At 39.8% G+C, this 25,613-nt stretch overlaps 2 protein-coding genes across 17 annotated transcripts in view; one reads left to right on the top strand and one right to left on the bottom strand.

Moving 5' to 3' along the window:
- The window catches only part of MED12L (mediator complex subunit 12L), a 360,384-nt gene that overhangs the window by 151,386 nt on the left and 183,385 nt on the right, over positions 1-25,613 (top strand). The gene's annotated exons all lie outside the window — the stretch shown is intronic.
- P2RY14 (purinergic receptor P2Y14) overlaps positions 1-25,613 on the bottom strand; it is a 60,924-nt gene that overhangs the window by 16,071 nt on the left and 19,240 nt on the right. For 3 of the 5 annotated variants that reach the window (XM_012101386.4, XM_012101368.4, XM_042235661.1), the window contains exon 2: positions 15,160-15,260. The gene's annotated coding sequence lies outside the window, so the exon portion shown is untranslated. Of the gene's footprint in view, positions 1-14,583; positions 14,648-15,159; positions 15,261-25,613 lie in introns of those variants that run through there. The other 2 variants (XM_060394834.1, XM_027959280.3) reach the window with 1 other exon arrangement.

The following is a 25,613-nucleotide window of genomic DNA, read 5'->3' as shown; positions in this document are numbered from 1 at the left end:
CATCGTTTTGGAATATGTGTTTCTGTTCCCTGTGGGCCAGGCAAGGAAATGAATCTCTGACCTCTTTTTGCTTCACTGAGATGGTGTTTCTCAGTCAGGCGTGCTGTACTCAGATCTTCAGATCCTGGGGCTTAAGGCCTTAACACATGCCCCTTTGCTAGGGGGCTGGGGAACAGATTTTTAATTCTGAGAAACCAACTGCTTTCATGTCTTAGATGAATATCAATCACCTTTATGTTTGTTCAAGATTCAGGCTTACATATCCAAAGGAAAAGAATATAAATATCCAGGACTCTAAGTGGAAATGGAAATACCACAGAGAAGTGATTCTCATACATTTCAAAGCCTAAAATTCAGGTACTTCCTGCTTGTTGGAGGAAATCAGTAAATTTTGGTTCAATAAAATGTATTGTTATGAATTGGGAAAATTCTTTAAATGAATTTGTATTTTGTTAAACACAGTATATGACAATGGAGCAACTATAATTCACTTGAAAATGAATAGGACTTAAATGTGAAAGACGCGCTTTCAAGCAGCTTAAAGATGGTGCTCGGGGTGCATATGGAATGGAAGACCTTTTCTTTTTGAGTCCTAGGCCCTTCCCAGTGGGATCCATTGTTGAATGTAAATGTCCTCTTTAAATAATCCATTAGTGATTATTTCACTTTTCATATGGATTTCAATGTGAATCAGTCCTACATGTTTTGAGAGAGCTATCTTATATCATGCCATACGCTATGGGAGCTATTAGTTGCTATTTCATCACTGCCTCAGATGTAGTTGTCTGAACTGTACCAAATCTGATAATTAGAAGTGTTCCTTTCCATCTGTACCACCAATTGCATTTCATGTTCATGACCTACTTGGACAAGGAGCAGCTTTATTTTACTACATACTGTGTTTTTTTTTTTTTTTTAAGGCAGCCTTCCCTGACTTCTAATCTTTATCCATACATTATTGCTTTCCTCTTTTGTATTCAAGATCTGTCTCTGTCTTTAGACTCTTTTCTTTCAAGGTGTAAACCTGCAGAAGTTCTTTTGAAGTTGTGACACCCTCATAGCTATAAACTTGCTCAAGCCTTTTCCATCCTCACATAACAAAAGTAGAAATCCTCTGTAGGTGGCAAAGAATGAGCCCCAATATTAATGAGCTTATCTTGTTTCTGAGTATCACTGCCCACTAAAAGGGACCAAGCCTCCTTGGGGAAATGACTGATTTCAAATTAGGCACAGGGGAAAGTGAGTTGATACCTTGCCGGCAAAAAGCAAGGGAGTACTCAGACTAACAAGGAAATGTTAAGGAGGGGAAAAAAGGACACGAGAGCTGACTTGGTGGCACTTCTAAATTCCACAATTTGGATATCAATAAGAATAACAGTAATAGATGAAAACACTTTTGAAAGCAAACCAAATTCAAGAGTTGCTAGTACTATTAAAAATATAGATAAAAAAGGGAGGATGAAGACAAGAGAATGTCTTCACATAAGAATGTCAGCTAGAAAAGGTAGAAGGAATGAGAGAAACCAGTTTTCAATCTCAGCGTAATAACGGATTCAGGCAACAATCTTCAAGGTTTGTGAAAAGTCAGCAAAAGTTTCTAGGAGAACAGGATGTTCTGAGTCTATAAGCATCACTCTCAGATCACTTAGAATAACAAAGGAAAAATTATACCTTTTCAGTAGGGATATTTGACAGTCACTGAATGATTGAACTTACCAAAAATGGAATAATTTGATATCCCCCCCCCCCAATATAACTCAGATGCATACAACATACCTTGTTAAAAAGCTAATCATGGATAAACAATTGGACAGATTCAGAGCATGATCATTCTGTAAAAGAGCCAGCTCAGAACCTCTAAATAAATTAGTATCATGAAAAACAAACAGACGGGATGGGGTGGAAGCAAGCAGCTCTTGGACATCTCTGCCTTCCTTACCTTTTCTTCTCAGTCACCTTTGGGAGCTTCTCTGCCTGCCCTGAAATTGGTGTTTCTTACTCTGTTCCTGGCTATCTTTTCTCACTCTTCCCCTTAGAATATTGTTTAAGACTGTCATCTGTAAGACAGACTTTTCCTTTCATCTATCACATAATGCTTTTGGCACCTTCTATGAGGCAGTGTTCTTGGTATGGGGGATCCTGCCCTCCTAGAGCCCAGAGTCCTTGTGGTTCTGGTATCTGAGCAGCCTCCTCACCCAGCTCTCCGCTGAGCACCTCCATTTCCTGCGGTACTGGAGTGTCATCTAGAAACAGTCTTGTCACCTGTTTCTACTCTCTTCACATTTTACAGCAGTAACTGCCAGTTACTGGGAACTTTAGCTATGTATCAGACACAGGCAATGTTAACTGCTTTTAAAAATACTTAATTCTTTTCAAGGGATTCCCTTGTGGCTCAAACGGTAAAGAGTCTTATTCTTGTCAATGGAATATTTGATATTTCGAAAAAATTTATGCGAAGAAGCTAAAGCACACAAAAAGAATACAGCATTGACTTGAGAGCTAGAGCCTTATGGGGTATGTGCCAACTTTTCCCTCCTCATTCTCCCTGGGCTGTGCCTTCCTCCACTGGGAGAGAACTCTGTCCTGAATTTTGTATCTTTTATTTCCCGTCTGGGTTTAAATCTATATGAACATAGATTCCATTAAAAAATTATTCATGGTTCATGGTTTGTCTTGTCTTCCAGGAATTTTTTTTTCTTTTTTTATCCCCAGCTTAGCGTTATTGTTTCTAAAGGAATTGGAATCTTTGAAAAGGCTTGGGAATAGTTGGAAAAGATGAACGTTCATTCACCCTGTCACTGAGCATTTTAATTCCTAAGTATATGTTCTAGAAGAATCTCTTCTAGCAGCATTCCAAGGATATACAAGAAGATGCACATGGAAGGATGCTCATAGAAACATTGCTTGTAATGGCCAAAGTGTAGAAATAGCAACTGGTTATTGACGGGAGAATGGGTTTAAAATTCTAGTGGAATTTTGTGTAGCAGTGAAAATGAATGAACTACAGCTGTGCGTCTTTGAATCCTCCTGATAAGAGAAATCCCATATTACAGTTGAGGAAACTGAGGTCTAGAGAGCTTGAATAACTTATCCAAGGTGTAAGAACAAGTATGTTGTAGAACTGAGTTGTGTTATTCTAAAGCTGTAACGACTATGGAGTATTGTTTCTTGTTGAAAAGTGTTGTTTTTATTAGCTTGTGTGTTCCACTGAATGGAGAGAGAGCTTTGTATTTTCATCTAGCTCAGCAAATGGATCGTAATAGGAGTTGAGTGAATTTCTGATGAATGACTGAAGACATCCTTACTTTACATAGGAAGAATGCTATGTAAGGGAGCTTAGTAGCTTGAGCGGGTTCTGAGATGGTAACCAGAGCACCTGCAATTGAAACCCAGGTCTTTCAAGCCCTCAGTGACTGTAGCATCTTACCTGTATGCTCTTTTCATCCCCTACCCCATCCCAGTGGATGGCTGAGGGATGCCTGGCAGGTGTAATGTCAGCATAACTTGGATTATTACTACCCCAAATTCCTTAGCCAGGGCCCACAATTGCTCTCCTGGTGGACAGCAGAAGCCCTTCTTCAGCTATGTGGCTTTTTAAAAATTTTGACGTATAATATGAACCTGCCCAGCCTGCAGCAGCAAAAGTGTCAGCAAACTTTCTGTGTCTTGAATGTCCCTGACATGATCAGCTTGTGGCAAAGTGCAGACAGTTTGTGCATATGGGGTGGGGCTGTAGAGAATGCAAGGTTGCAGGTATTTGTTGCCTTTGACAAGTAAACCAGTATGTGTCATTAAAAAATTATTTCACTCTTTAATTTTTTTGGCTGAATTGAGCAAAAGTTGAAAAGAAAGGCAAAAGCTTAACTGCCCAGCTATTCCCTTGAGCTTTTCCTTGCCTGCCATCCAGTGTCAGGAAAAGCTCTGAGCAGATACATGTTTTCTCTCTGTCTCAAATAAATTGTGAAAAGCTTTTGTTCCTTGATAAATTGGGGGTGAAGGGGCAGAAGGGGAAGAACCACATAGGAGGAGCAGGAATGTCCAGGTGGATTTGCTTTCACACTGGCTATGCGTTGACACTAAAGTTTAGTTCTGTTGAACCTTTGTGGGGCAGAGGTTCTCGGAGCCCTGACCTCTGCCTGTGGTTGTCTGTCTCTGGCATCTTACTGTGGTTGCCTCATATTGGTCTCTGTTAAAACATCACTTTCTCAGTGAGGCCTTACCGGTTTATGACCCCTGACACAGCCGAGCACCTACCCAGCACACTCCAGCCTCTCACATGTTTTATTTTCTTCAGAGCCATCTTCATTATTTAAAGTGATACTTATTTTTCCATTTATTTTCTCCATCATCCCTCCACCTCCCTATTCCTACTGTGCCACCCTCTTAAAGGTAGCCTTCATGAAAATAGAACTTACTTCTTTTCTTCACTGTTAAATTAGTGCCAGGCATATAGTAGAAGTTTATTAGATATTTACTGAATTCTTATGAATGACTGTATCTGTACAACTTTGGGCAAATAAAGGACTCAACTGTTGAATGATGAGTCTGTTCAGGACCTCAGAGTTTTATATTTTCTGTGTGTTTAATGGGTTAAAATGTATAGATCTCTTTTAAAATCATTGGTGCATAAAATCGGATTAACCATAGTCTTTGGTTTATGGCATATTCTTATCATGTAAGGTTGACTTTAAAAATTTATATCTTGTTATTCTTAATCACCTTATTAATTTCCTTCAGACTTGTTAACCAAGACAAAAGCCAAGACTGACAACAACAAGCTATTAATACATGGAACTGACTTCTCCTTCCCACATGCCGTCTCTCTGGCCCCGACGCACCCTGAGCCTCATGTTTTTCACTAATTCAGTTTAGTTCTGTTGTGTTTTGTTACATGTGTATATATTCCTAAAAGTGTGTTGTATGCTTATGTGTGTGCATGAAATTGTGATCTTTAGGAAACATATGTACAATGACGTCAAACTATTTCCCAAAGTGATTCCAAATCCTCTGTGGATACCAATCCTCATTTCCTATTCTCAGATTTACAAATTTTCTTGAGAAATATTACTCCATTGTGATCCTGATTTACATTTCCATGATCATAATGTTATGGGCATCTCCTCATATGATAATTGGTTATTTCAACAAAATGTCTAGTTATATCTATTGCTCATTTTTCTTTTGGGTTGTTGTGCTATTACTGATTTGTAGAAATCCTTCAAATACTCTTGATCCCTGCTTTGTTGGTTTTATATATGGTGAATAGCATGTCTCAGGTTGTAACTTGTTCTTTCATCTTTAAAAGTACATTTTGATAAGCAAGTTACTTACTTTAATATATTCAAATTCTCATTTTTTTAAATTAATGCTTTTTGTATCAGAATAAAGTGTTCATATGTCAAAGTCATCAAAGAGATAATGGTTTGACATGGAGGCCTGGGGATCAGGAGGTCAACCCATTTTCAAAAGAAGACTAACATGTTGTTTGTCTCTTTGATTCAGTGTGCTGACATCTGTACTAATGGTGCAAAAGCCACAGTGTGTAAAAGAAACCTGCTGATACCTCAGCACACTTGAAGGCCATGTATCCAATTGTGTCCTGTCGTCATTTTGTAACTTACTGCCATGTAGCCTTAGTAAACGAACAAAAAAGAAAGCCAACAACATATGGAGCTTCCTTGGTGGTCTAGTGGTTTAGAATCCACCTTGCAATGCAAGGAACTTCCTTGATCTAGGAAGGAAGATCCTACATGCCTTGGAGCACCTAAGCCTGTGTGCCACAGCAATTGGGCTTGTGCTCTAGACCTGGGAGCCGCACCTGTTGAGCCCTCGGGCCACAACTGCTGATGCCTGTGTGTCCAGAGCCTGTGCTCTGCAACAAGAGCAGCCACTACAATGAGAAGCCCACACCCCACAACTAAGAGTAGCCCCTGCTCGCTGCAGCTGGAGAATGCCTGCACACAGCACCAAAGACCCAGCGCAGCCAAAAAATAAAATAACAAATATTTTTTTTTAAAAAAACCTACAAAACAGAAAAAGTTAAGCTCACTTTAGAATGACTGTGATGATATAATATGTATTGTCCATTTGACAAATATTTAAATATTTCCTGTGGCATTATGAGAATAGTTCACAAAGCACTTCTGCTATATATGATAGTTATCTAGAGGAACAACACTTGAGAGTGAGTTACAAGCTAAATTAGGTGCTTTCTTGATGGAACACCATTTTTACTGGAAAGAATGATACACAAACTCCAGCAGTTCATACTTGGGTATTTGGCGGACATTTTCTCAAAATTGAATGGAATGCCCCTTCAAGTCAAGAAAAAAAATAGCAGTGCTTTCCAGTACTTAGAATGAGATCAGTGCCACTATAAATACTATTTTTTGATACTGTATAATGAAAAGTATACCTCAAAGTTCTGGGTGAATGTACCTCTCCAAATGACCAACGATTATATGATATAAAAGCTATCAGTGGTAAAAGATTTCTTCAAAGACTAAATTATACTAAAGGATTTTAATGTAACAAAAATGTTCATTGATACGGATTTAGTTTCTCCTTTGCAAACAGCCTTTAAGAAACTGCTGCCTTTTTTAGTTTTGATGTGGTACCAAAGAGGATAGAGAAAGAAATGGCAACCCACTCCAGTATTCTTGCCAGGAGAATCCCCAGGACGGGAGCCTGGCAGGCTACAGTCCATAGGGTCGCAAGAGTCGGACACGACTTAGCGACTACACCACCACCATCACCGCTACCACCAATGAAGAAAATCCAGAAGGTTACAAAAATACTTCCTTGTCCTGTTTGAATCTATGTGAAACTAGATTTTCATCAGTATACTTTAACTAAAACTACATTTTGAAACTCATCCCATGCAGATGTGGATGTGAGAATTTAACTGTCTTAGGACAGATGATAAAGAGATGAGCAAAAATGTAGAATCATGCTATTTCCCTCACTAAAACTTTTAGGGAAATATAATTACTTTGCACAGAAATGTGTTTTTCATGTTAACATTTAATGCTATTTTTAAAAGAAATTAAAAATAAACATTTTATGAATTTCACAATTAAAATTTCTAATATAGTAAACATTGCTAGGTATAACAATGAGCTTTGGGTTTCTCAGTAGTGTTCAAAGGCTCTTGAGACCAGAGTTTGACAATTCTTGGCTAAAATATGTTTTACTCTATTTTCTAATAAGGCTTTTTTGGGTTTAGTTTGCTCATTTTATTATGTCAGCTCTTAATCCATCCCATATATGGACTGTCTGTAAATCGCAAAACAAAAAAAGATATCAGATCTTTATGGAGAGGGACTAAATGAGAAATGTCTATAACTTCTTCCTATCATTGTAACTCCTGCCCATCAGATATCTTTCATTTTTCTTTTCTTTTGAGTTTTTTTGATATGGTTGTTAATTTGTTTGGTTGTCCATCCATCCATCAAACGTGAATTAAGCAAATCCTACCTCTCATTAGTTCCTCCCACCCCTTTCTGTGTAAGACCATCACCTGTGGGGCTCATGGGCCCTGACCCGGATCTCCACGCTCCACAGCTGTCAGACCTGCTGATCTGGGCTGGAGGGACTGGTCTACTTGTTTACAGTGGTCACTGACTGGTTACGGTTAGTTAGTGGCCAGTGGACCCGTTGATGGGTACTTACTACTAAAATACTGATGTAGTGCCCAGTTTTCTGTTGGAATGATAGGAGATAATTTGGGAGAAGTATTCATTTCCCCTTATTTTATGATTTCTTACTTGGCCCGATGACTGTGTGAATCAATTCAAGCAATTTCCTGTGGGATTTTACTCTTGACAGGACTCCCTCTAACTTAGTAAGTTACTAGCAAGGAAGAGGGAAAAGTTCCCTTTTAATTGAGTAGCTCCTAAAGTACCAGGGACTGGCCTGTCTTATTGTCTTAATAGTTCTTTGGGGTGATAGCTTTATTGTGATGGAGCAGAGGTGGATCACAGAGGCAAAGGAGCTAAAAAACGAAATGTAGCCCAAGCCCACAGTAGATTTAGATTCAGCTGTTTGTCTGAAAAGTGCCTGCTTTTTCGACGGTGGAAAATTTCCTCTCTAAAAACCTGAGTCCCAATAATATTGACTGTTTTATACAATGTGATTATTGCCATTATTGTGTAAATACCTAGTTAAGGCGACGAGCAGTCCCACGTACTCTTGCATCTCCAGCTTTTATTTGTGTATAAATCACAATTCATATTGGACGTGTTTATCTCCTTAGGGCAGAGACAGGATGGGGCAGGTGACAGGGCATTTGATTTGAAGCCAGATGACTTTTTCCTTTTAAGTTCAACCCTTGGACTTTATTAGCTGTGTTATCCTGTTTGAATCACCAAAGCTTTCTGGACTCCAGTTTCCTAATCAGTAAAACAGAGCCAGTGATAGAAGTTCTTTCCCAGTGTAATTTGGCTGCTGGAAATATCCACTTTTGATAACAGAATCTGTGCAGAGGCTTTAAAAACAGAGGAGTACTTGTACGGGTAATTAGAAGTCCTAAATCTGACTAAAAGTGAAGTCGCTCAGTCGTGTCCGACTCTTTGTGACCCCATGGACTATAGCCTACCAGGTTCCTCCATCCATGGGATTTTCCAAGCAAGAATACTGGAGTGGGTTGCCATTTCCTTCTCCAGGAGATCTTCCTAACCCAGGGACTGAACCCGGATCTCCTGCATTGTAGGCAGACACTTTACCATCTGAGCCACCAGGGAAGTCCCTAAATCTCATTAGTGTATAGGAATTATGTGTTGTTGTTTGTTATTCAGTTGCAAAGTTGTGTCTGAGTCTTTGTGATCCCATGAACTGCAGCATGTCAGGCTCCTCTGTCCACCACTGTCTCCTGGAGTATGCTCAAATCCTCTGAGTCAGTGGTGCTATCTAACCATCTTAAACTCTGTTGCCCTCTTCTCCTTTTGCCTTCAGTCTTTCCCGGCATCAGGGTCTTTTCCAATGAGTTAAATGTTTGCATCAGGTGGCCAAAGTATTGGATCTTCAGCGTCAGTCTTTACAAAGAATATTCATCTTTCCAACGATTTCTTTTAGGATTGACTGGTTTGATCTCCTTTCAGTCCAAGGTACTCTCAAGAGTCTTCACCACCACCACAATTCAGAGACACTGGTTATTTGGTGCTCAGCCTTCTTTATGGTCTAGCTATCACAACCATACATGAAAAACTACTGGAAACACCATAGCTTTGACTATATGGACCTTTGTTGGCAAAATAATGTCTCTGCTTTGTAATATGTTGTCTAGGTTTGTCATAGCTTTTCTTCCAAGGAGCAAGCACCCTTTACTTTCATGGCTGCAGTAACCATGAAATTATCTGCATTCAAAATCCACAGTGATTTTGAATTATGTAGGTTGTTATTAGTGATGTTTCCCTCACCCTTTGATTGTTGGGGCTACCTTCTAACACTGTTTTCTTTTTTATTAGATCAAGTTATATAAAATTGCTAATATTGGACTATTATTTTATGTGCAGAAAATGTCAATTTCATATGATTAATGCAGATTCATTTAAAATAGTCTTTAGTAAAATTATGCATGAACAGTGAAAATCTGTATAGTTGCATAAAAGGGCATAGGACCAAAAGTCAGTGAGCCTTGATCTTGGTTATGTTTTACAAATTAAACTTCTATTATGGATTTTCTTTCTCAAATTATCTGATGACATGTTATGAATGCTGCCTAGTAGCCAGTGAAATGTTTTCTGTTGAAGAAGTGCAGAAGGCCATGGAGCATTTTTCCCCAGAATCAGTTGATGCAGACAGTTGGCCCAAATGGAGGAAAGAGGAATTAGTTGCAAATGCCAGTCTTTTCTTTTTTTAAGTGTGAGATCTACCTTTATATCTAAAGGTCTGTATATATAAGTGGATAGATTTTCTCCTGTGAATGCTTTCTTTAAGTGGAAAAAACTGTCAGTGAAGTGATAGGTATAAAACTGAATTAGGGAAGACTCCTTTAAAGAGTAATTTATGGAGAAGGAAGTCACTTTAGAGCAATAAATTTAGTGATTTCTGAAGTTTCTGATGGCAGATGGGGAAACTGTTTGTCATTGGCAAAATATGCTCTAAACCTCTGCCTTATTTCATTTGAAATATTCTTATAGTCTCACCAGAAAATGGAGCTGCTTAGCGAAAGATTTTTTTTTTTTTTTTTTTGCACTGGGAAATAAACTGGAATGGATGTTAAAAATGAACTAAGTTTTAAAATTATCTATTAATTTAGATTCTATGGAATTTACTACCCAGCTTTCTAGAAAAACAAGCAATAGAATAAGTTTTATAAGTTACATACTTTGTTCTTTCCATCCACGAATTAAGCTTAAAATGGTACCAGTGCTTGATATTTAATAGTGTTACATGAAATCTCAGAGGAAGAAATCAGAAGACCCAATCAAGATGGAAATAAAAACTTATAAGACATTAGGAATTGGGTCTAAGGTGGCAGGGGAGCAGGTGGAATGGAGTGCGTCTGTCTCCACAGACACCTCTGGACAACACTTGAGATGCAATAGTTCTCACAGAACACTGGCTGAATACTGCTGGGAGCCTTGATCACCAGAAAGGACGATACGAATCCGCTCATGACTGGGTAGGATGAAAGAAGTGAGGAGGAGGAGGAGGAGGAGAGCAAGGAGGACCAGATTTGCACCCCGGGGTTGGGGAGCTAAAGCAGGGGAGAGATTCCTGAATTCCAGGGAAATCGGTTGGGACAGAAGGGAAGCATTTGAAGAATCAGAGGAGAGTGAAGCAGCTGATCTGTGGTAGTCTGCACAGAGTGAGAACCACTTGGAGTGTCTGCCATAGGCCTGTGTACCCCGGACTGGACGCATGTCCACCAGTGTACACGGGGGCTTGAGCTGGAGTGTGGGGATTGGAGAGCAATCCTGGGGTGAGGACTGCTGTTGATTGTGGGGAGATGGTCTGAGGGAATGGGAGGAAGGAAATCCACAACAGGGAATGCCTTTGGAGGAAAACTTGATGGCATTGGAAGCAGGGCACTATTGCTGAGCCACTCGCAAGGGGTGGAGCCACCACTGTAACCTCTCTCCCCGTAGGCTACCGTTGGCAGCCCAGCAATAGAGAAGGACCACCCACGGTTGCCTCTTGTGTGCCTGCTGCTGGAGGCTAGAAAAAGCTCCTAATAGAACTGTATCCCTTGAGCCCACGGCTTCTGGCCTCTCTGTGCACCTGGTGCTTCCAGGGCCCTCAGGATCCAAGCAGCCGTGCCACCTCCATGTTAGGTACTCACTGGGGCAGACTCAGGAGCAGGCTCCTGTGGGTGGCCCACGTGTAGAGATGGGGATAAAATCACAATTGAGCTCCAGGGGCGGAACAACCGAGGAAGAGCATCAAAAACCTTTCCATCACCAGCACAAGCTACAGGTTAAATCCACAAGGTCAACTAGGTAGACTCTGTCTGTGGATTATATGAAAGGACAGTGTGTTCCCACAAAAGAAAATGCTCTATCTCTGGCGGCCATGGACACTGGAGGCAAGTACATGTGGGAATAGGGACAGATTAGCAACTCATTCAGTGTGGCCACCATCACCTTGATAGCAAAACCAGACAAAGATATCACAGAGATAAGTACAGGCCAGTGTCACTGAACACAGATGCAAAAACCTTCAACAAAATATTAGCAAACAGAATCTAACAACATATTAAAAGGATCATACACCATGATCAAGTGGGGTTTATCCTGGGATGCAAGGATTCTTCAGTTTATGCAAATTGATCCATGTGATACACTGTATTAACTAATTGAAAGATTAAAAACCATATGATAATCTCAATAGATGCAGACAAAGCTTTTGATAGTTCTCAACACCTATTTAAAAAAGTCTCCAGTAAGTGGCATAGAAAGAACCTACCTCAATATAATAAAGGCCATGTATAACAAGCCTACAACAAACATTATTTTCAATGGTGAGAAACAAAGCATTTCCTCTTAAGATCAGAAACAAGACAAGGATGCCTACTCTCATCACTGTTATTCAGCATAGTTTTGGAGGTCCTAGCCGTGGCAACCAGAGAAGAAAAATCTAAGGAATCCATATTGGAAAAGAATAAGTAAAGCAATCACTACTTGAGGATGACATGATACTATACATAGAAAACCCTAAAGATGCCACTAGAAAATTATTAGAGCTTATCAACGAATTTAATAAAGTTGCATGATGCAAAATTAATGCACAGAAATACCTTGCATTGTTATAACTAACAATGAAAAGTCAGAGAAATTAAGGAAACAATCCCATTCACCATTGCAACAAAAAGAATAAAATATCTAGGAATAAACTTACGTAAGGGGACAAAAGATCTGTATGCAGAAAAGTATAAGACGCTGATGAGAGAAATCAAAGATGACACAAACAGATGGAGAGATATATTCTTGGATTGGAAAAATCAATATTGTGAAAATGACTATACTACCTAAAGCACTCTACATATTCAGTGCAATCCCTATTATATTACCAGTGGCATTTTTCACAGAACTAGAACAAAAAATTTTACAGTTTGGCTTGAAATAAAAAAGACCTTGACTAGCCAGAGCAATCTTGAGAAAGCAAAATGGAGCTGGAGGAATTAATCTTCTTGGCTTCAGACTATACTACAAAGCTACAGTCATCAGGACAGTATGGTACTGGCACAAAAACAGAAATGTAGGTAATTGGAGCAAAATAGAAAGCCCAGAGATAAACACATACATCTGTGGGCACCTTATCTTTGACAGAGGAGGCAAGAATATACAATGGAGAAAAGACGGTCTCTTCAGTAAGTGATGCTTGGAAAACTGGACAGCTACATCTAAAACAATGAAATTAGAACATTTTTCCTAACACCATACACAAAAAGAAACTCAAAATGGACTAAAGACTTACATGTAAGATCAAAAAGTCTAAAACTCCTAGAGGAAAACATAGGCAGAACACTCTGAACATAAATTGCAGCAAGAGCCTCTTTGACCTACCTCCTAAAGTAATGGAAATAAAACGAAAAATAAACAAATGGGAGCTAATTAAGCTTAAAAGCTTTTGCATAGCATAGGGAACTATAAAGTTGAAAAGACAGTCTTCAGAATGGGAGAAAATAATTGCGAATGAAGCAACTAACCAAGGATTAATCTCCAAAATGTTCAAGCAGCTCATGCAGCTCAATAACAGAAAACAGACAACCCAATCAAAAAATAAGTGGAAGACCCAAACAGACATTTCTCAGAAGAAAACCTATAGGTGGCCAATAAGCACGTGAAAGGAAGCTCACCATCACTCACTATTAGAGGAATGAAAATCAAAACTACAATGAGATATCACCTCACCCTGATCAGAATGGCCATCGTCAAACAGTCTACAAACAATAAATGCTAGAGAGGATGTGTGGAAAAGGGAACTCCCCTGGATTGTTGTATGTAAATTGGCGCAACCACTAGGGAGAAGAGTATGGTGAGTATTCCTAGTTAAGAGTATTCCCAGTTAAAAAGGCATGAAGAGTATTCCTAGTTAAAAAACTGGGAATAAAACTACCATAAGAAACAGCAAACGCACTACTAGACATATACCCTGAGAAAACCTACTTTACTGAAGTAGATTTTATAATAGCCAGGACTATTGAATCTTTATGAATCGATGTCTACTGAAGTAGATTTTATAATAGCCAGGACTTGGAAGAAGCCTAGATGTTGATCAACAGATGAAAGGGTGAAGAAGAAATGGTACGTGCATGCAATGGGATATTAGCCATAAAAAAGAAATGAAATTGAGTCAGTTGTAGTGAGGTGGATGTACTTAAAGTCTGTCGTGCAGTCGGAAGTTAGTCAGAAAGAGAAAACAAATATCTTACATTAACTCATATATATGGAATCTAGAAAAACTGGTACTGATTACCTTTTTGCAGGAAAGAAGTAGAGAGGTACATGTAGAAAATGGACTTGTGGACGCAGCAGGGGAAGGAGAGGGTGGGACAGATTGAGAGAATAGCATTGACATATATATACTCTGCCATGTGTGAAATAGCTAGTGGGGAGCTGCTGTATAACACAGGGATCTCAGCTCAGTGCTCTGTTCGAGCTTAGATGGGTGGAATGGAGGCAGTGGGAGGGAGGCTCAGAAGGAGGGTTACGTGTATACATATAACTAATTCAAATTGTTGTATAGCAGAAACACAATATTGTAAAGTAGTTATCCTCCATTAAAAATAATTTTTTCGTCCCTTACTGAATTAAAGAGGAAAAATAAAAGGAAATTTGTGTGAGAAATTCATGCCGAAAAGTAAACAGATGTTGTGAGGAAAGAATCTATGCAATTCAGTTTCTTTAAATTTTTAGAAAGGAAGTCAGTAGTAAAATATTTGAATTATTTTGAGGGATTCTGTGTAACACTATTAATACTGCCTGGGGAATGTAAATTATTGTTAATGTGAGGAGTTTCAAAGTAGAAAAGATTTCATGTATGAGAGCTTATAATAAACACTCCATTAAAGAAAAAAACAACTTCTGAGACATATAGTAAAAGCTAAAACAGCTCCTTTGAAAATCAAATGGGACTCACCCTTAAATCCACACAGGTAGCCCAGGCATTTAGCGCTTCGCTTCGGAGGAGACTTAAAATGCTTGCTTGCATGAAATATTTCACGTTTGGTTTCAGTTTTTAGTGAGGTTGTGGCCTTTTGTGCTCTTACACCAAACCTGTTTTTTTCCCCTCCAGTATTTTAGTTCTTTACTGGATTCCCTCAGCTCTGAGGATTACATCATAACCCAGCTGTATTTGTGCTCTTTACCATTTCCAAAACTGATTTTAACTCACTATCCACATACACACAACATTGTCTTATATTTTACAAGCAATAAGATAAAGTTTCTAAAACAGGAGTTTACGAAAGCCTGTGCATAAGGTCATGAAAGAAAATCCTGCTTCATGCAATTAAAAAGAACATTTACAGAGAAAAATTAATTGGACTTAGTTTAGTCTTTCAACCTGGAAAAGTAAAATCTCACCTGTAAATCTGTCACTCTGTCTGTTACAAAAAGGAATCTAGGACATGATAAGCACAAAAGGGCCCTTTTACAGTGGTACCACAGATTTTCTTTAAATACACTCTGCCTTGGATGGACTTTTTTTACTTACCAGTTTATCCGTCTCTTGTGGTTTCTGAAGGCAAGACTGGTCAGCCACTGGGTGTAACATCTGATGTTGAGGAAAATCTGCTTTGCTTTCCGTCTGGACTCCTGTTGACCAGTGGGGAATGCCGCATTAGCTCTCAAACAAAACATTTAAAGTGCTCTATGAAATGTTGACATCTCGCCAAGGACTTGAATGTCAAGTACCACAGATGTCCAGTCCTCTCTGGAGCCCAGCTCTCTCCGCTGTGCTTGTGTGAGTTCAATCTGATTTGTGTTTAGGGTGACAAATGATCCAGGCTCTATCAAATAGTAACTGGTATGAAACTGGGTACTGAGAGAGAGACAGACAGATGCAGAGACAGAGAGAGTGAGAGCCAGTGAGCAAGAGTGAACGTGAGCGAGTGCAACCGACCTGCTAAGTGAGAGCTGCAGCTAGCAGGAGGAGGCAGGATCTTTCCCATGCCTGGCTGTGACCTTTGACTGTGAGGCTGTTGTAAGAATAGCTTCTGTATTTATTGGGATGTATTTCCAAGTTGTAATTCACACGGCCTCACTAACTCCTTGAAAAGTGTTGGAAAACTGAGAAAATATTTGAGAGTAAACCAGACCAGAACATTTCCCATTTTTGGTGCCAGGGGGAAGGGGTGGGGAGACTCTAAGTGTGTGTTTACTGGAGTGTCTTGACCAGCAACGGGCAAGATCATTATCAAATGAGAGATTGAAAGGACCTCAAAGCTGTCTCCTTTGAGCCTGAGGGATTTTTCCTCTCTAGCCTCACCCCGTTCTGGGGGGCAGGGACGTGATGCCTGCTGGTGCCCATTCTACTCCAGGTATTTGGCTTACACATTCCCAACCTGGGCTTGGTGCTGTTGGGCCTCCTAATTTTTCTTCAAGTGAGCACCCTATTTGTCTCTAATTTCTGAGTGCTAGTGAGTGCCTGGAAAATCCCATGGATGGAGGAGCCTGGTAGGCTGCAGTCCATGGGGTCGTGAAGAGTCGGACATGACTGAGCGACTTCCCTTTTACTTTTCACTTTCATGCATTGGAGAAGGCAATGGCAATCCACTCGTGTTCTTGCCTGGAGAATCCCAGGGACAGGGGAATCTGGTGGGCTTCCATCTATGGGGTCGCACAGAGTCGGACACGACTGATGGGACTTAGCAGCAGCAGCAGCAGCAGCAGTAGCAGTGAGTGCTAAGTCACTTAAGTTGTGTCCGACTGTTTGTGACCCCAGGGCTCACAAAGGCTTCTCTGTCCATGGGATTCTCCAGTCAAGAATACTGGAGTGGGTTGTCATGGCCTCCCTCCAGCCATCTTCCCAACTCAGGAATTGAACCCAACTCTCTTGTGTCTCCTGCATTGGCAGGCAGATTTTTTTTTTTTTTTAAACCACTAGTGCCACCTGAGAAGCCTAGGTGGCTAATTTATGGATTGTTGCCTTATTTAACAGATTGTTGCCAGGGATCCTTTACTTTTCTTACATAGTCCTCTGGTTTAATGCAGTCATGATACATCTCCCTGAAGGAAGAGCCTGGATCTCCCATACTGTGTTCACTTCCGACTCAGCCAGTTTTGGACCGAGATCATCAGCTTTACTTACCTTACCAGTTTCTTTTCCCTTTGTCCTTAGACAGCATGCAAAATCATCAGATATGTATATTATCATTATCAAAATGATACAAAACCTCTGAAAGCCCCAATTGACCTTAAGTCCCTTTTATTTGGTACTGTTGTCCATGGATCACTCAAGCGCTATAAAACATTACATTCTGCTTCACTGTCTCATAGCTATCCAATCACCAAAATCTGTTTTTTTTAGTACCTAAATATTTCTTATCTATGATTCTCACCAAACTCAAGGTCATTTTTGGCCTGTACGCCCTGCCTCCAATCTTTTCCCCACCCACAATAGCTGCCATCTAGTCATCCATGAGTAGGATCTTTCTAAAATCCAAGCATGCCCGTGTCCTTTTTGTGGCTCTGTATCACTGATAAGTTCGTGATGTTTAATCCGTCAGACCTGGTGCTGTATGACTGGTTTGATCTCCTTGGGACTTCCCTGGTGGCTCAGACAGTAAAGCATCTGCCTACAATGACCCGGGTTCAATCCCTGGGTCGGGAAGATCTCCTGGAGAAGGAGATGGCAACCCATTCCAGTATTCTTGCCTGGAAAATCCCATGGTGTCGCAAAGAGTCAGACACGACTGAGTGACTTCACTTCACTTCACTCGATCTCCTTGCAGTCCAAGGGACTCTCAAGAGTCTTCTCCAACACCACAGTTCTTCGGTGCTCAGCTTTCTTTATCGTCCAACTCTCACATCCATACACTACTACATAAAAAAGCCATAGCTTTCATTTTATGGACCTTTGTTGGCCATGTAATGTCTCTGCTTTTTAATATGCTGTCTAGGTTTGTCATAGCTTTTCTTCCAAGGAGCAAGTGTGTTTTAATTTCATGGCTGCAGCCACCATCTGCAGTGATTTTGGAGCCCAAAAAATCAAGTCTGTCATTGTTTCCATTGTTTCCCCATCTATCTGTTATGAAGTGATGGGAACAGATGCCATGATCTTCATTTTTTGAATGTTGTGTTTTAAGCCAGCTTTTTCACTCTCCTCTTTCACCTTCATCAAGAGGCTCTTTAGTTCCTCTTCACTTTCTGCCATAAGGGTGGTGTCATCTGCATATCTGAGATTATTGATATTTCTCCTGGTAGTCAATCTTGATTCCAGATTGTTCTTCATCTAGCCTGCCATTTTGCATGATGTACTCTGCATATAAGTTAAGTAAGCAGGGTGACATACTCCTTTCCCAATTTTGAACCAGTTTGTTATTCCGTGTCTGGTTCTAAGTCTTGCTTCATGACCTGCATACAGGTTTCTCAGGAGACAGGTAAGGTGGTCTGGTATTTGCATCTCTTGAAGAATTTCCCACTGTTTGTTATTGTCCACCCAGTCAAAGGCTTCAGAGTAGTCAACAAAGCAAAAGCAGTTGTTTTGCTAATGGAGTAGAAGCAGACCTTTCTAATGGATGCACATGAATTGAGATAAAGCAGAGATGCTCCCAGACCCAGTTCACAGCTATGACATCTTCATGCTGAGAAGCCAAGTGTAGTTCTGGGGATGGAGCTGGGGGTGCCATTCCCACTGCTCAGGGCTGGGAGCTCCCTCTGTAGTGACTCCTTGAAAAACAAATGCTGAACAGTATTTTTGAATTTCACTTTTTTTCTTTTCTCCATTAAAAAAAAGCCTTCAAATTTCTTTTGATGTTTTGAAAAGTGGAGATGATACTCAGTGTCTGAAGTTTTATTATGTCTGTACCATCTGTTCTATTTATTATATCTGATTTGCACTGACATGTCATTGCCTTAAATAAAAAATATTTAGCTTTCCTCTAAGTAGAATGACTTTGAAATTACAGATTTTATGTGTTTAATCTTTTAATTAAAGTAACTGCATAGCTGTTGAGTAAACTTGTCTCAGTTTGATTCTCCTGAGTATTTCTCAGACCTGTGGGAACCCAGGTTCAGACACAGTTTGGCCACCCTTCCTCTGGGAATCTGTTCTTTCCTCCTAAGTTTTACGTACAATGTTTGGTATGTTTCATAAAGGAGACTTCTAAACATCGATAAAGGCCAGAGTAAAAGTTAATGTGTTCGCTTTTATTTTTGAAGGCTTGAGATCCATGATATAAAAATAAACTGACTGTTTAAAATACTCAGTTTGACATGCAGGAATAGGTTTGTTTGTTTGTAATCCAGTAACTGCTAGAACTAGCTCAATTACAATGAAACCTTGAGCCAAGAGCATATATATATATATATATATATATATATATATATATATATATATATTTTAATAACCAAAACCAGTACTTGGGGCTGTGCACATCAAAGCTGGTTCAGTTTTATGGGATTAAATAATGATTGCAGTGTTAAAACTAACAAGAGCTACATGAGAATGCCAAAGAGGGGAAATTCCTTTTTTAAAGGAACTTGTACCTTTATAATGGTTCTGTTTTGTAAGCTGAAGGGAGAACTGGAGGTAGCTGAAACTCAAATCTCTGAGTCTTATGAATTCTACACTTTTGGGAAATTATAAGGGAAGAGCAAATGTGAGCACTTGGGGAAACCTGGAGGTATGACAGTATCCCTGAACAATGAGATAAATGTTAGTGTCTGGGATTTAAGTGTGTCCAGTGTGAAATTGAACAGTTTAAACTAGGAGGGTGTCCTATAAGCTAGATGATTTAAGAGGCACACACCCTTTTACAGTATTTTAATCGATCGTGTCTGTAGTTTTGCACTGTCCCAGTAACCATTGAAATAACTGTCTGTTCCAGGAGGCACCCACCCCTCTCCACACTCTCCCTCATGTTGCTCTGAGGCCCAGCAACAGGAGATGTGGCTTTGACTGTGTCCCTTTTCCAAACACATCATCTCTTCTTCCACCACTGACTTTGTTCAGGTTTGCTGAATTGGCCCCTTCCTTCCATCTCTACCTGTTGACCTCTTGTGCATTTCTTAAAACAGGCCAGACTCTACCACCTGCGGAGCTTTTCCTTATCTTCCCCCTAAAAGTGAATGAATGGTTATCCCTATGGTGCTTAATTTGAGTTTTGATTAGGCCACTCCTGACAGTGTATATAACCTTCTACTGAATTGCTGATAGTAATGGCCATCTCCTCGTTTTGGGGAGAGGAGAGTTTTTTGCTGATGCTCCCTGTGTCTGTTATTCATGCAGTCACCTGGCTTGTTGGGGTGGAGGGCATGATATTTTTCTGTGTCCTCTCTCATCCTACATGGCCAGGTTGGTTTCCTTGGCTTGGCACCTTACCTGTTTGCAATTCTTGGGCACCCTCTCTCCTAAGACTCCATCTCAGTGAGAAGTCAAGATCTTTCAGAGACAAGGACATGATTGTAAATGAATGAGGACCTCTACTGTATTCCCTTCTTTGTTTTCCTAGTCTAAGAAATATAAACACCCTTTTAATTTTGATTTCTTTTTGTTGGTAATTCAAATTAAACTAATTAAAACATTTTTTTGTTGAAGTTATGCATTTATGTACTTTAATCAATGTTATAAAACTTATTAAAAAATTCCTGCCCTTTTTGTGTACCCTAGTGGCTCCCTCGATCACTCTTTTAGCTACTACTTTGGGGTGTCAATCCCTGTGTTCATGTTGTAACTGAGAGTTCTTGTCTTCCATGCATGTCTGTTGATGTGGAAGATGAAGATCCAGTTCCTTTATTCTCCATGCTTCTCTTCACCTAGATAATTATGTCTATATTTTTTGATAAATCAGTAGCCTTTATTCAAATAATTAAAACCATGGCAGTATTGTTTATAATTGAGGCTCATCGCTTACATTAAAAGGGATCATAATTCCCCAGCTGTCTCTATCACCAGGAGAGACTGTGCCCTTTTGCCTAATGCAAGCAAGCGTCCCTGTGCATCCAGGCTGCCCATTTTCCCACTTAGAATTAGTTATGATATGTAAACAAGCTCTATAAATGTTAGCTCTTGTTATCACATTAATATTACAATTTGAGCCAAACCATATTTAGTCCAGTTCTTAACCATATGCATATGAATAAGCCTGAAAGTCCTTTTGCCAGCAGCTGCATTTAGAGAAAACACATAAAGTCCAGGTGTATGTTTACGTAATACCACTTTTACTGGATAGATACTTCTCAGTATTATACCTCAACAGGCAGAGAAAATGTGTGTTGTTGATACATCCTTGTTAATCATTGTTTTCTGATATATTTCACTGAAGAGCCGTTCCAGCTTATCCGTTTTAGAATTTTGCTTTTGGCAGCTTGCAATTATTGCTATCTTGAAAAAGTCCCATTTACAATATATAAATACTTCCAGAACTGTGTTTTTCATTCTTCCTAGTTACCTGCCACCAAAAGCCTAAATCAGATTCTGATCCTTTGCCTTTTGTAGTTTCTCCAGAAGCCTTATATTATACTTTATAAGCAAGGCCCTTAATATTTTATTCATTTAAAAATACAGACAATCACTTAAAAGGTAAAAGCGTCTGAGTCATAAATAGGCAGGCTGGGGATTGTCTTATGGAGTTGATGAGATTGTTGGGAGACCCTTTTCCTGTAAAAATAAGCAATTTGCAAAGAGAGCTAACAGCTGAATAATGGGGATGTGAGAGGAACTCGATGGCTTTCATTAGTTTATTAAAAAAAAATCTTACTTTGAGGATTCATGCTAATTGATAACCCTCATTGTGCGAGAGTGTGACTTAAATGTCTGCCTAAACTTTTGTCATAGTTCAAAAAAGTGAGGGTCTCAATAATGAGCATGCAGGAAAGAGAGAGTCCTTGGCAGTTGATTGTTGCTGAGCAGAAACATGTGGGTTGTAAGCAGCACCTTTGTGCTGCCGTGTGCCTTTTGCAGACTCATCACAGCCTGTTTTACTGGAGCCTTTCAGTCCTTCTCTAGGGGATCTTGAACAGACTGTTAGAGTCTGCCCCTGACATGAAACCTTTGGCCATCTTTGGCTAGAGTTTCATCCAGCACAAAGTGAAGGGAGGAAAAAACAAAACCATAAACACCAGCAAATCTGTCTACTCTATCATGAAGAAAGGGTCAGGATGAGATTAATCGGTATTTCTTTAGAGTTAATCCCATATAACATGGAGTCAACTTGGGGTACAAAAGGAAGCTCTGTCTCTTATCAGCCTGGGGACGGTGGGCTAGTTATGCCATCTCTGTACATCCCTGTTTCCCCTAGTGTCACCTACCTCATTCAAGTCATTTGAAAGTTTAAATGAAATAATATGTATTTTCTTAATTGCTGTTCTCAGCCAAAGTAAGTAGCCAGTGAATGGTAGGGGCTCTTATTAATATGAGCAAAGGCTAATTGTCGCCTCATAATTTTCTTGAACCTGTGTTATCTTTGAGTATATGGGAGGTACAAAGTGATATGCTTTGAAGTTTTAATTAACATTGATTTTTACAGAAAGATCCACATTTGAACAGATCTTTGCCTTAGTAACCATTGTTATAGGAAAACTCATTTATAACTTGTGTGTGTGTGTTTGTGCATGTTGAGTCATGTCCAACTCTTTGCAGTCCCATGGACCCCACCTGGCTTCTCTGTCCATTAGATTTCCCAGGCAAGAATACAGGAGTGGCTTGCCTTTTCCTTCTCCAGGGGATCTTCCTGACCCAGGGATCAAGCCTACATCTCCTGTATCTCTTGCTTTGGCAGATGGATTCTTTACCATGTAGCCACCTGGGAAGCCCCTTTTTATAACTCAGGCATACTTAATTCTGAGAGAAATGCTTCCAAACTGTAAACATAATTTCAAAAGGGAATGAGCAATATGCAGGAGGCTGCAAGCCGTTAAAGATGGCACATCTGATGGAGTACTTCAGTGTTTTCACTTCCCTGGACTCCTAGGTGAGGAAGCCTTGGCATCCAGCCTCTTTCGCACCCCTCGTTCCATCCCTCCTTTCACTCCGTCTCCACAGAGTGTGGATGGAGCGTGCCTCCTCATTCTTGACTGTATCCAGCTCTAGAAGTTGTTACAGTTCTACTGTTTGTTCCTAATGTAGACAAACTGTGTGATCTAAAAGTACCTCTCCATTGCCTGAGATCACATCGGCCTACTGCCCTGCAGGAAAGACCAAAGCTTATTGTGCAGATAGCGTTATTTAGCAATGTCTAGATGAGTTTCTGTTATTAAAGGCCTAGGAGATGAAGTGAAATCATAGTAAAGGCAGGAAACATTTATTTTCCCTTGGTCAAGGAGAGCAAAAGCTCGTACAAACAGGATATTTTGTAAATATTTTTTTAGTTCATCTGACTGGTTGTTAATTTATTCTGGTGTTTTGTGGGAAATGACAGAGGCTTATTATTTTGTTTTGTTTTGTTTTGTTTTGTTTTTTAAAGTGAGCCATTGCGGGGAAGAACAGTGTTTGAGTTTGCTCAATAATCTCTTGCCATTTACCAAACCAAATATCACTTATCAACTCTACGTATGAAGTATGTGCTATTTGTGTGTAGTTCAGATGTTTATTATCACCCTGTTGGAAGCCTTTTGTTTCAAAAGACAAAGCAAAAAAAGCAGCACCATGATGCAGCTGCTTCTGAAATAAAAGAGATGGTATGGTTTTTAAAAGGAAACGATTATGAGAGATTGTCAACATTTTCAATCTGTCAACTTTTCTCACAGTCATTTGGGATGGTTTCTAAGTGATCTTGCCTGGCAGGCATCCTGATGTACAATCTTTCTCTGTAGCTGTAATTTTACAACTTCATTTTAATCCTTGTTTTACTGAACGCCAGTTGGTGTGTTTTAGTTAGTCTAAATATTTATAGGATCTTACCTCTGCGTATTTATCTTTTAGGCATTTGTGACATTTCTTAACGTGTGGTCGAGAGGAAGTAAGAGGCATTATGTCTGATTGATTGAGAGGGAGATCTCCACAGTAATTGCCCTCATGAGACTGGCTCAGGCAATCCTGGCTGTGGATCCTTTAGCATATTACTTAACCTCTCTGTGTCTCAGCAGTCTCTTCCTTGGGGTGATCCCTGCAAAAGCAGTGGTAATATTTAACTCAGCAGAGTCTGTGGCCATAAAGAAAGCTGAGTACTGAAAAACTGACACTTTCAAACTGTGGTGCTGGAGAAGACTCTCAAGAGTCCGTTGGATAGCAAAGGAGATCAAACCAGTTAATCCTAACGGAAATCAACCCTGACTACTCATTGGAACGACTTTTGCTGAAACTGAAGCTCCAATACTTTGGCCACCTGATGTGAAGAACTGACCCATTAAAAAAGACCCTGATGCTGGGATAGATTAAAGGCAAGAGGAGAAGGGGGTGACAGAGGTTGAGATGGTTGGATGGCATCATCAACTCAATGGACATGAGTCTGAGCAAACTCTGGGACATAGTGAAGGACAGGGAAGCCTGGTGTGCTGCAGTCCACGGGATCACAGAGAGTTGGATGTGACTGAGGAACTGAACAACAGGATTATATGACTGTCAGGCACATAGAAGAGCAGAATGAATGTTGCCTGTCAAAAGTATTATTCCCCACTGGAGAATTAAAGAAAACTTGACATGCATTTCTTATCTGTCAAAGGTAATGATTGCTTGGAGAAAATATGATTTTGAAATGGCACTTTAAATATAGTAGTTACAGATCTGTATTTTATTATAATTTTCCTCTGGCCTATGTTCAGACTATCTACTAAGTGTCTTTGCACCATTTGGTGTAGATGAGGTTCTCACAAATTTTTATATTACAGGTTTTCTCTACATATGATGACATTTGAATGGTAATTCATATTTACTGCTTCCTTCCCCACTATTTTTTTTTTTTTTTTGAACTCATTTTAGAAATTTTGTTTGACGACAGCGTAAGAATCAGTATGTTTTGGCTTCAAGTTCAATTTTTTTCTGGCTTGGAGCTCTATTTTTTATAAATAAAATAGTGAAAGTGCAGACTCAAAAAACATATTCTTCCAGTGTGTGGGTCGTTATGGTGCTGAGATATCTGTAGGCCAACCTTTGTGATTCAGATTCATTCAGAGGCACAAAATCGAGTTCATACACTACTTATTTGTGGATAAATTAGAAAGATCTGGAAGCTACCTAGTAGCTAGCTCAGAGGCATAATCAAATATTCCAGAGCCTCACACTTTTTATTTCTAATATAATTTCACTACTTTCTTTGTTGTCTTGCTGCTGACATAAGAAAATTTTAGTATATTCCAGTATGAGTGTGACATAGAAACCGGGTAAAGATTTCTTAATGTCTTCTTGGAGAAGGAAGGGAACCGAGGTGATTAATGAAGTGTAGTCTGGGACTGGAACCTTGGTCAAATTCCAAGGTACCCCTGGCAGCAGGAGAACTGGAGCTACCGAAGCTACTTTTAGAGTCACGGTTAATCACCAGATTTGTGACACACCCCGAGGAATGTGGGGATTTTTTTTTCTTTGTACCTGGGTTCACTTTAAATTTAACATCAAAAGCTGATGAGCTTGGGCCCTTTTAGAATCCTGAGGGCAGCTCTGTGCCTCTGCCTGCTGTAGGGTGGGGAAGGTGTGATGGTGCTCTGGAGGTGGGTGTTCTTCTCTAGCATTGGCCTTCGTCACCTGGGAAATGGTGCTGATAATGTTGCCTCGGTGACTGAGTTGCTGTGTGCATTAGGTGAAATAGTGCACATGGAATGCACGCAGTTTGTGGCACCAAGTAGAACTAATAAATGTTAGTGTTGTTTCTGTTGGTTTCTGCAAGTCAAGATGATGATGATGATAATAATTGTATTCTGTTCCTCCCCCCATGCCCTTCAGTAGGTGTATCTTAGAAACAGGTTTAGCGTTTTGATTCTTAGAGCATCCACCTGTATGCTATAGATGCACCATCACTTAGAAGTTGTGCAGATAGGATTTCAGCACTTCGTGTCAGTGGTAAGGTTTGTGGA

The sequence above is a fragment of the Ovis aries genome, chromosome 1, assembly GCF_016772045.2.
Source record: "Ovis aries strain OAR_USU_Benz2616 breed Rambouillet chromosome 1, ARS-UI_Ramb_v3.0, whole genome shotgun sequence".
Taxonomy (NCBI): domain Eukaryota; kingdom Metazoa; phylum Chordata; class Mammalia; order Artiodactyla; family Bovidae; genus Ovis; species Ovis aries.
This window is presented reverse-complemented; position numbering and strand designations above follow the sequence as displayed.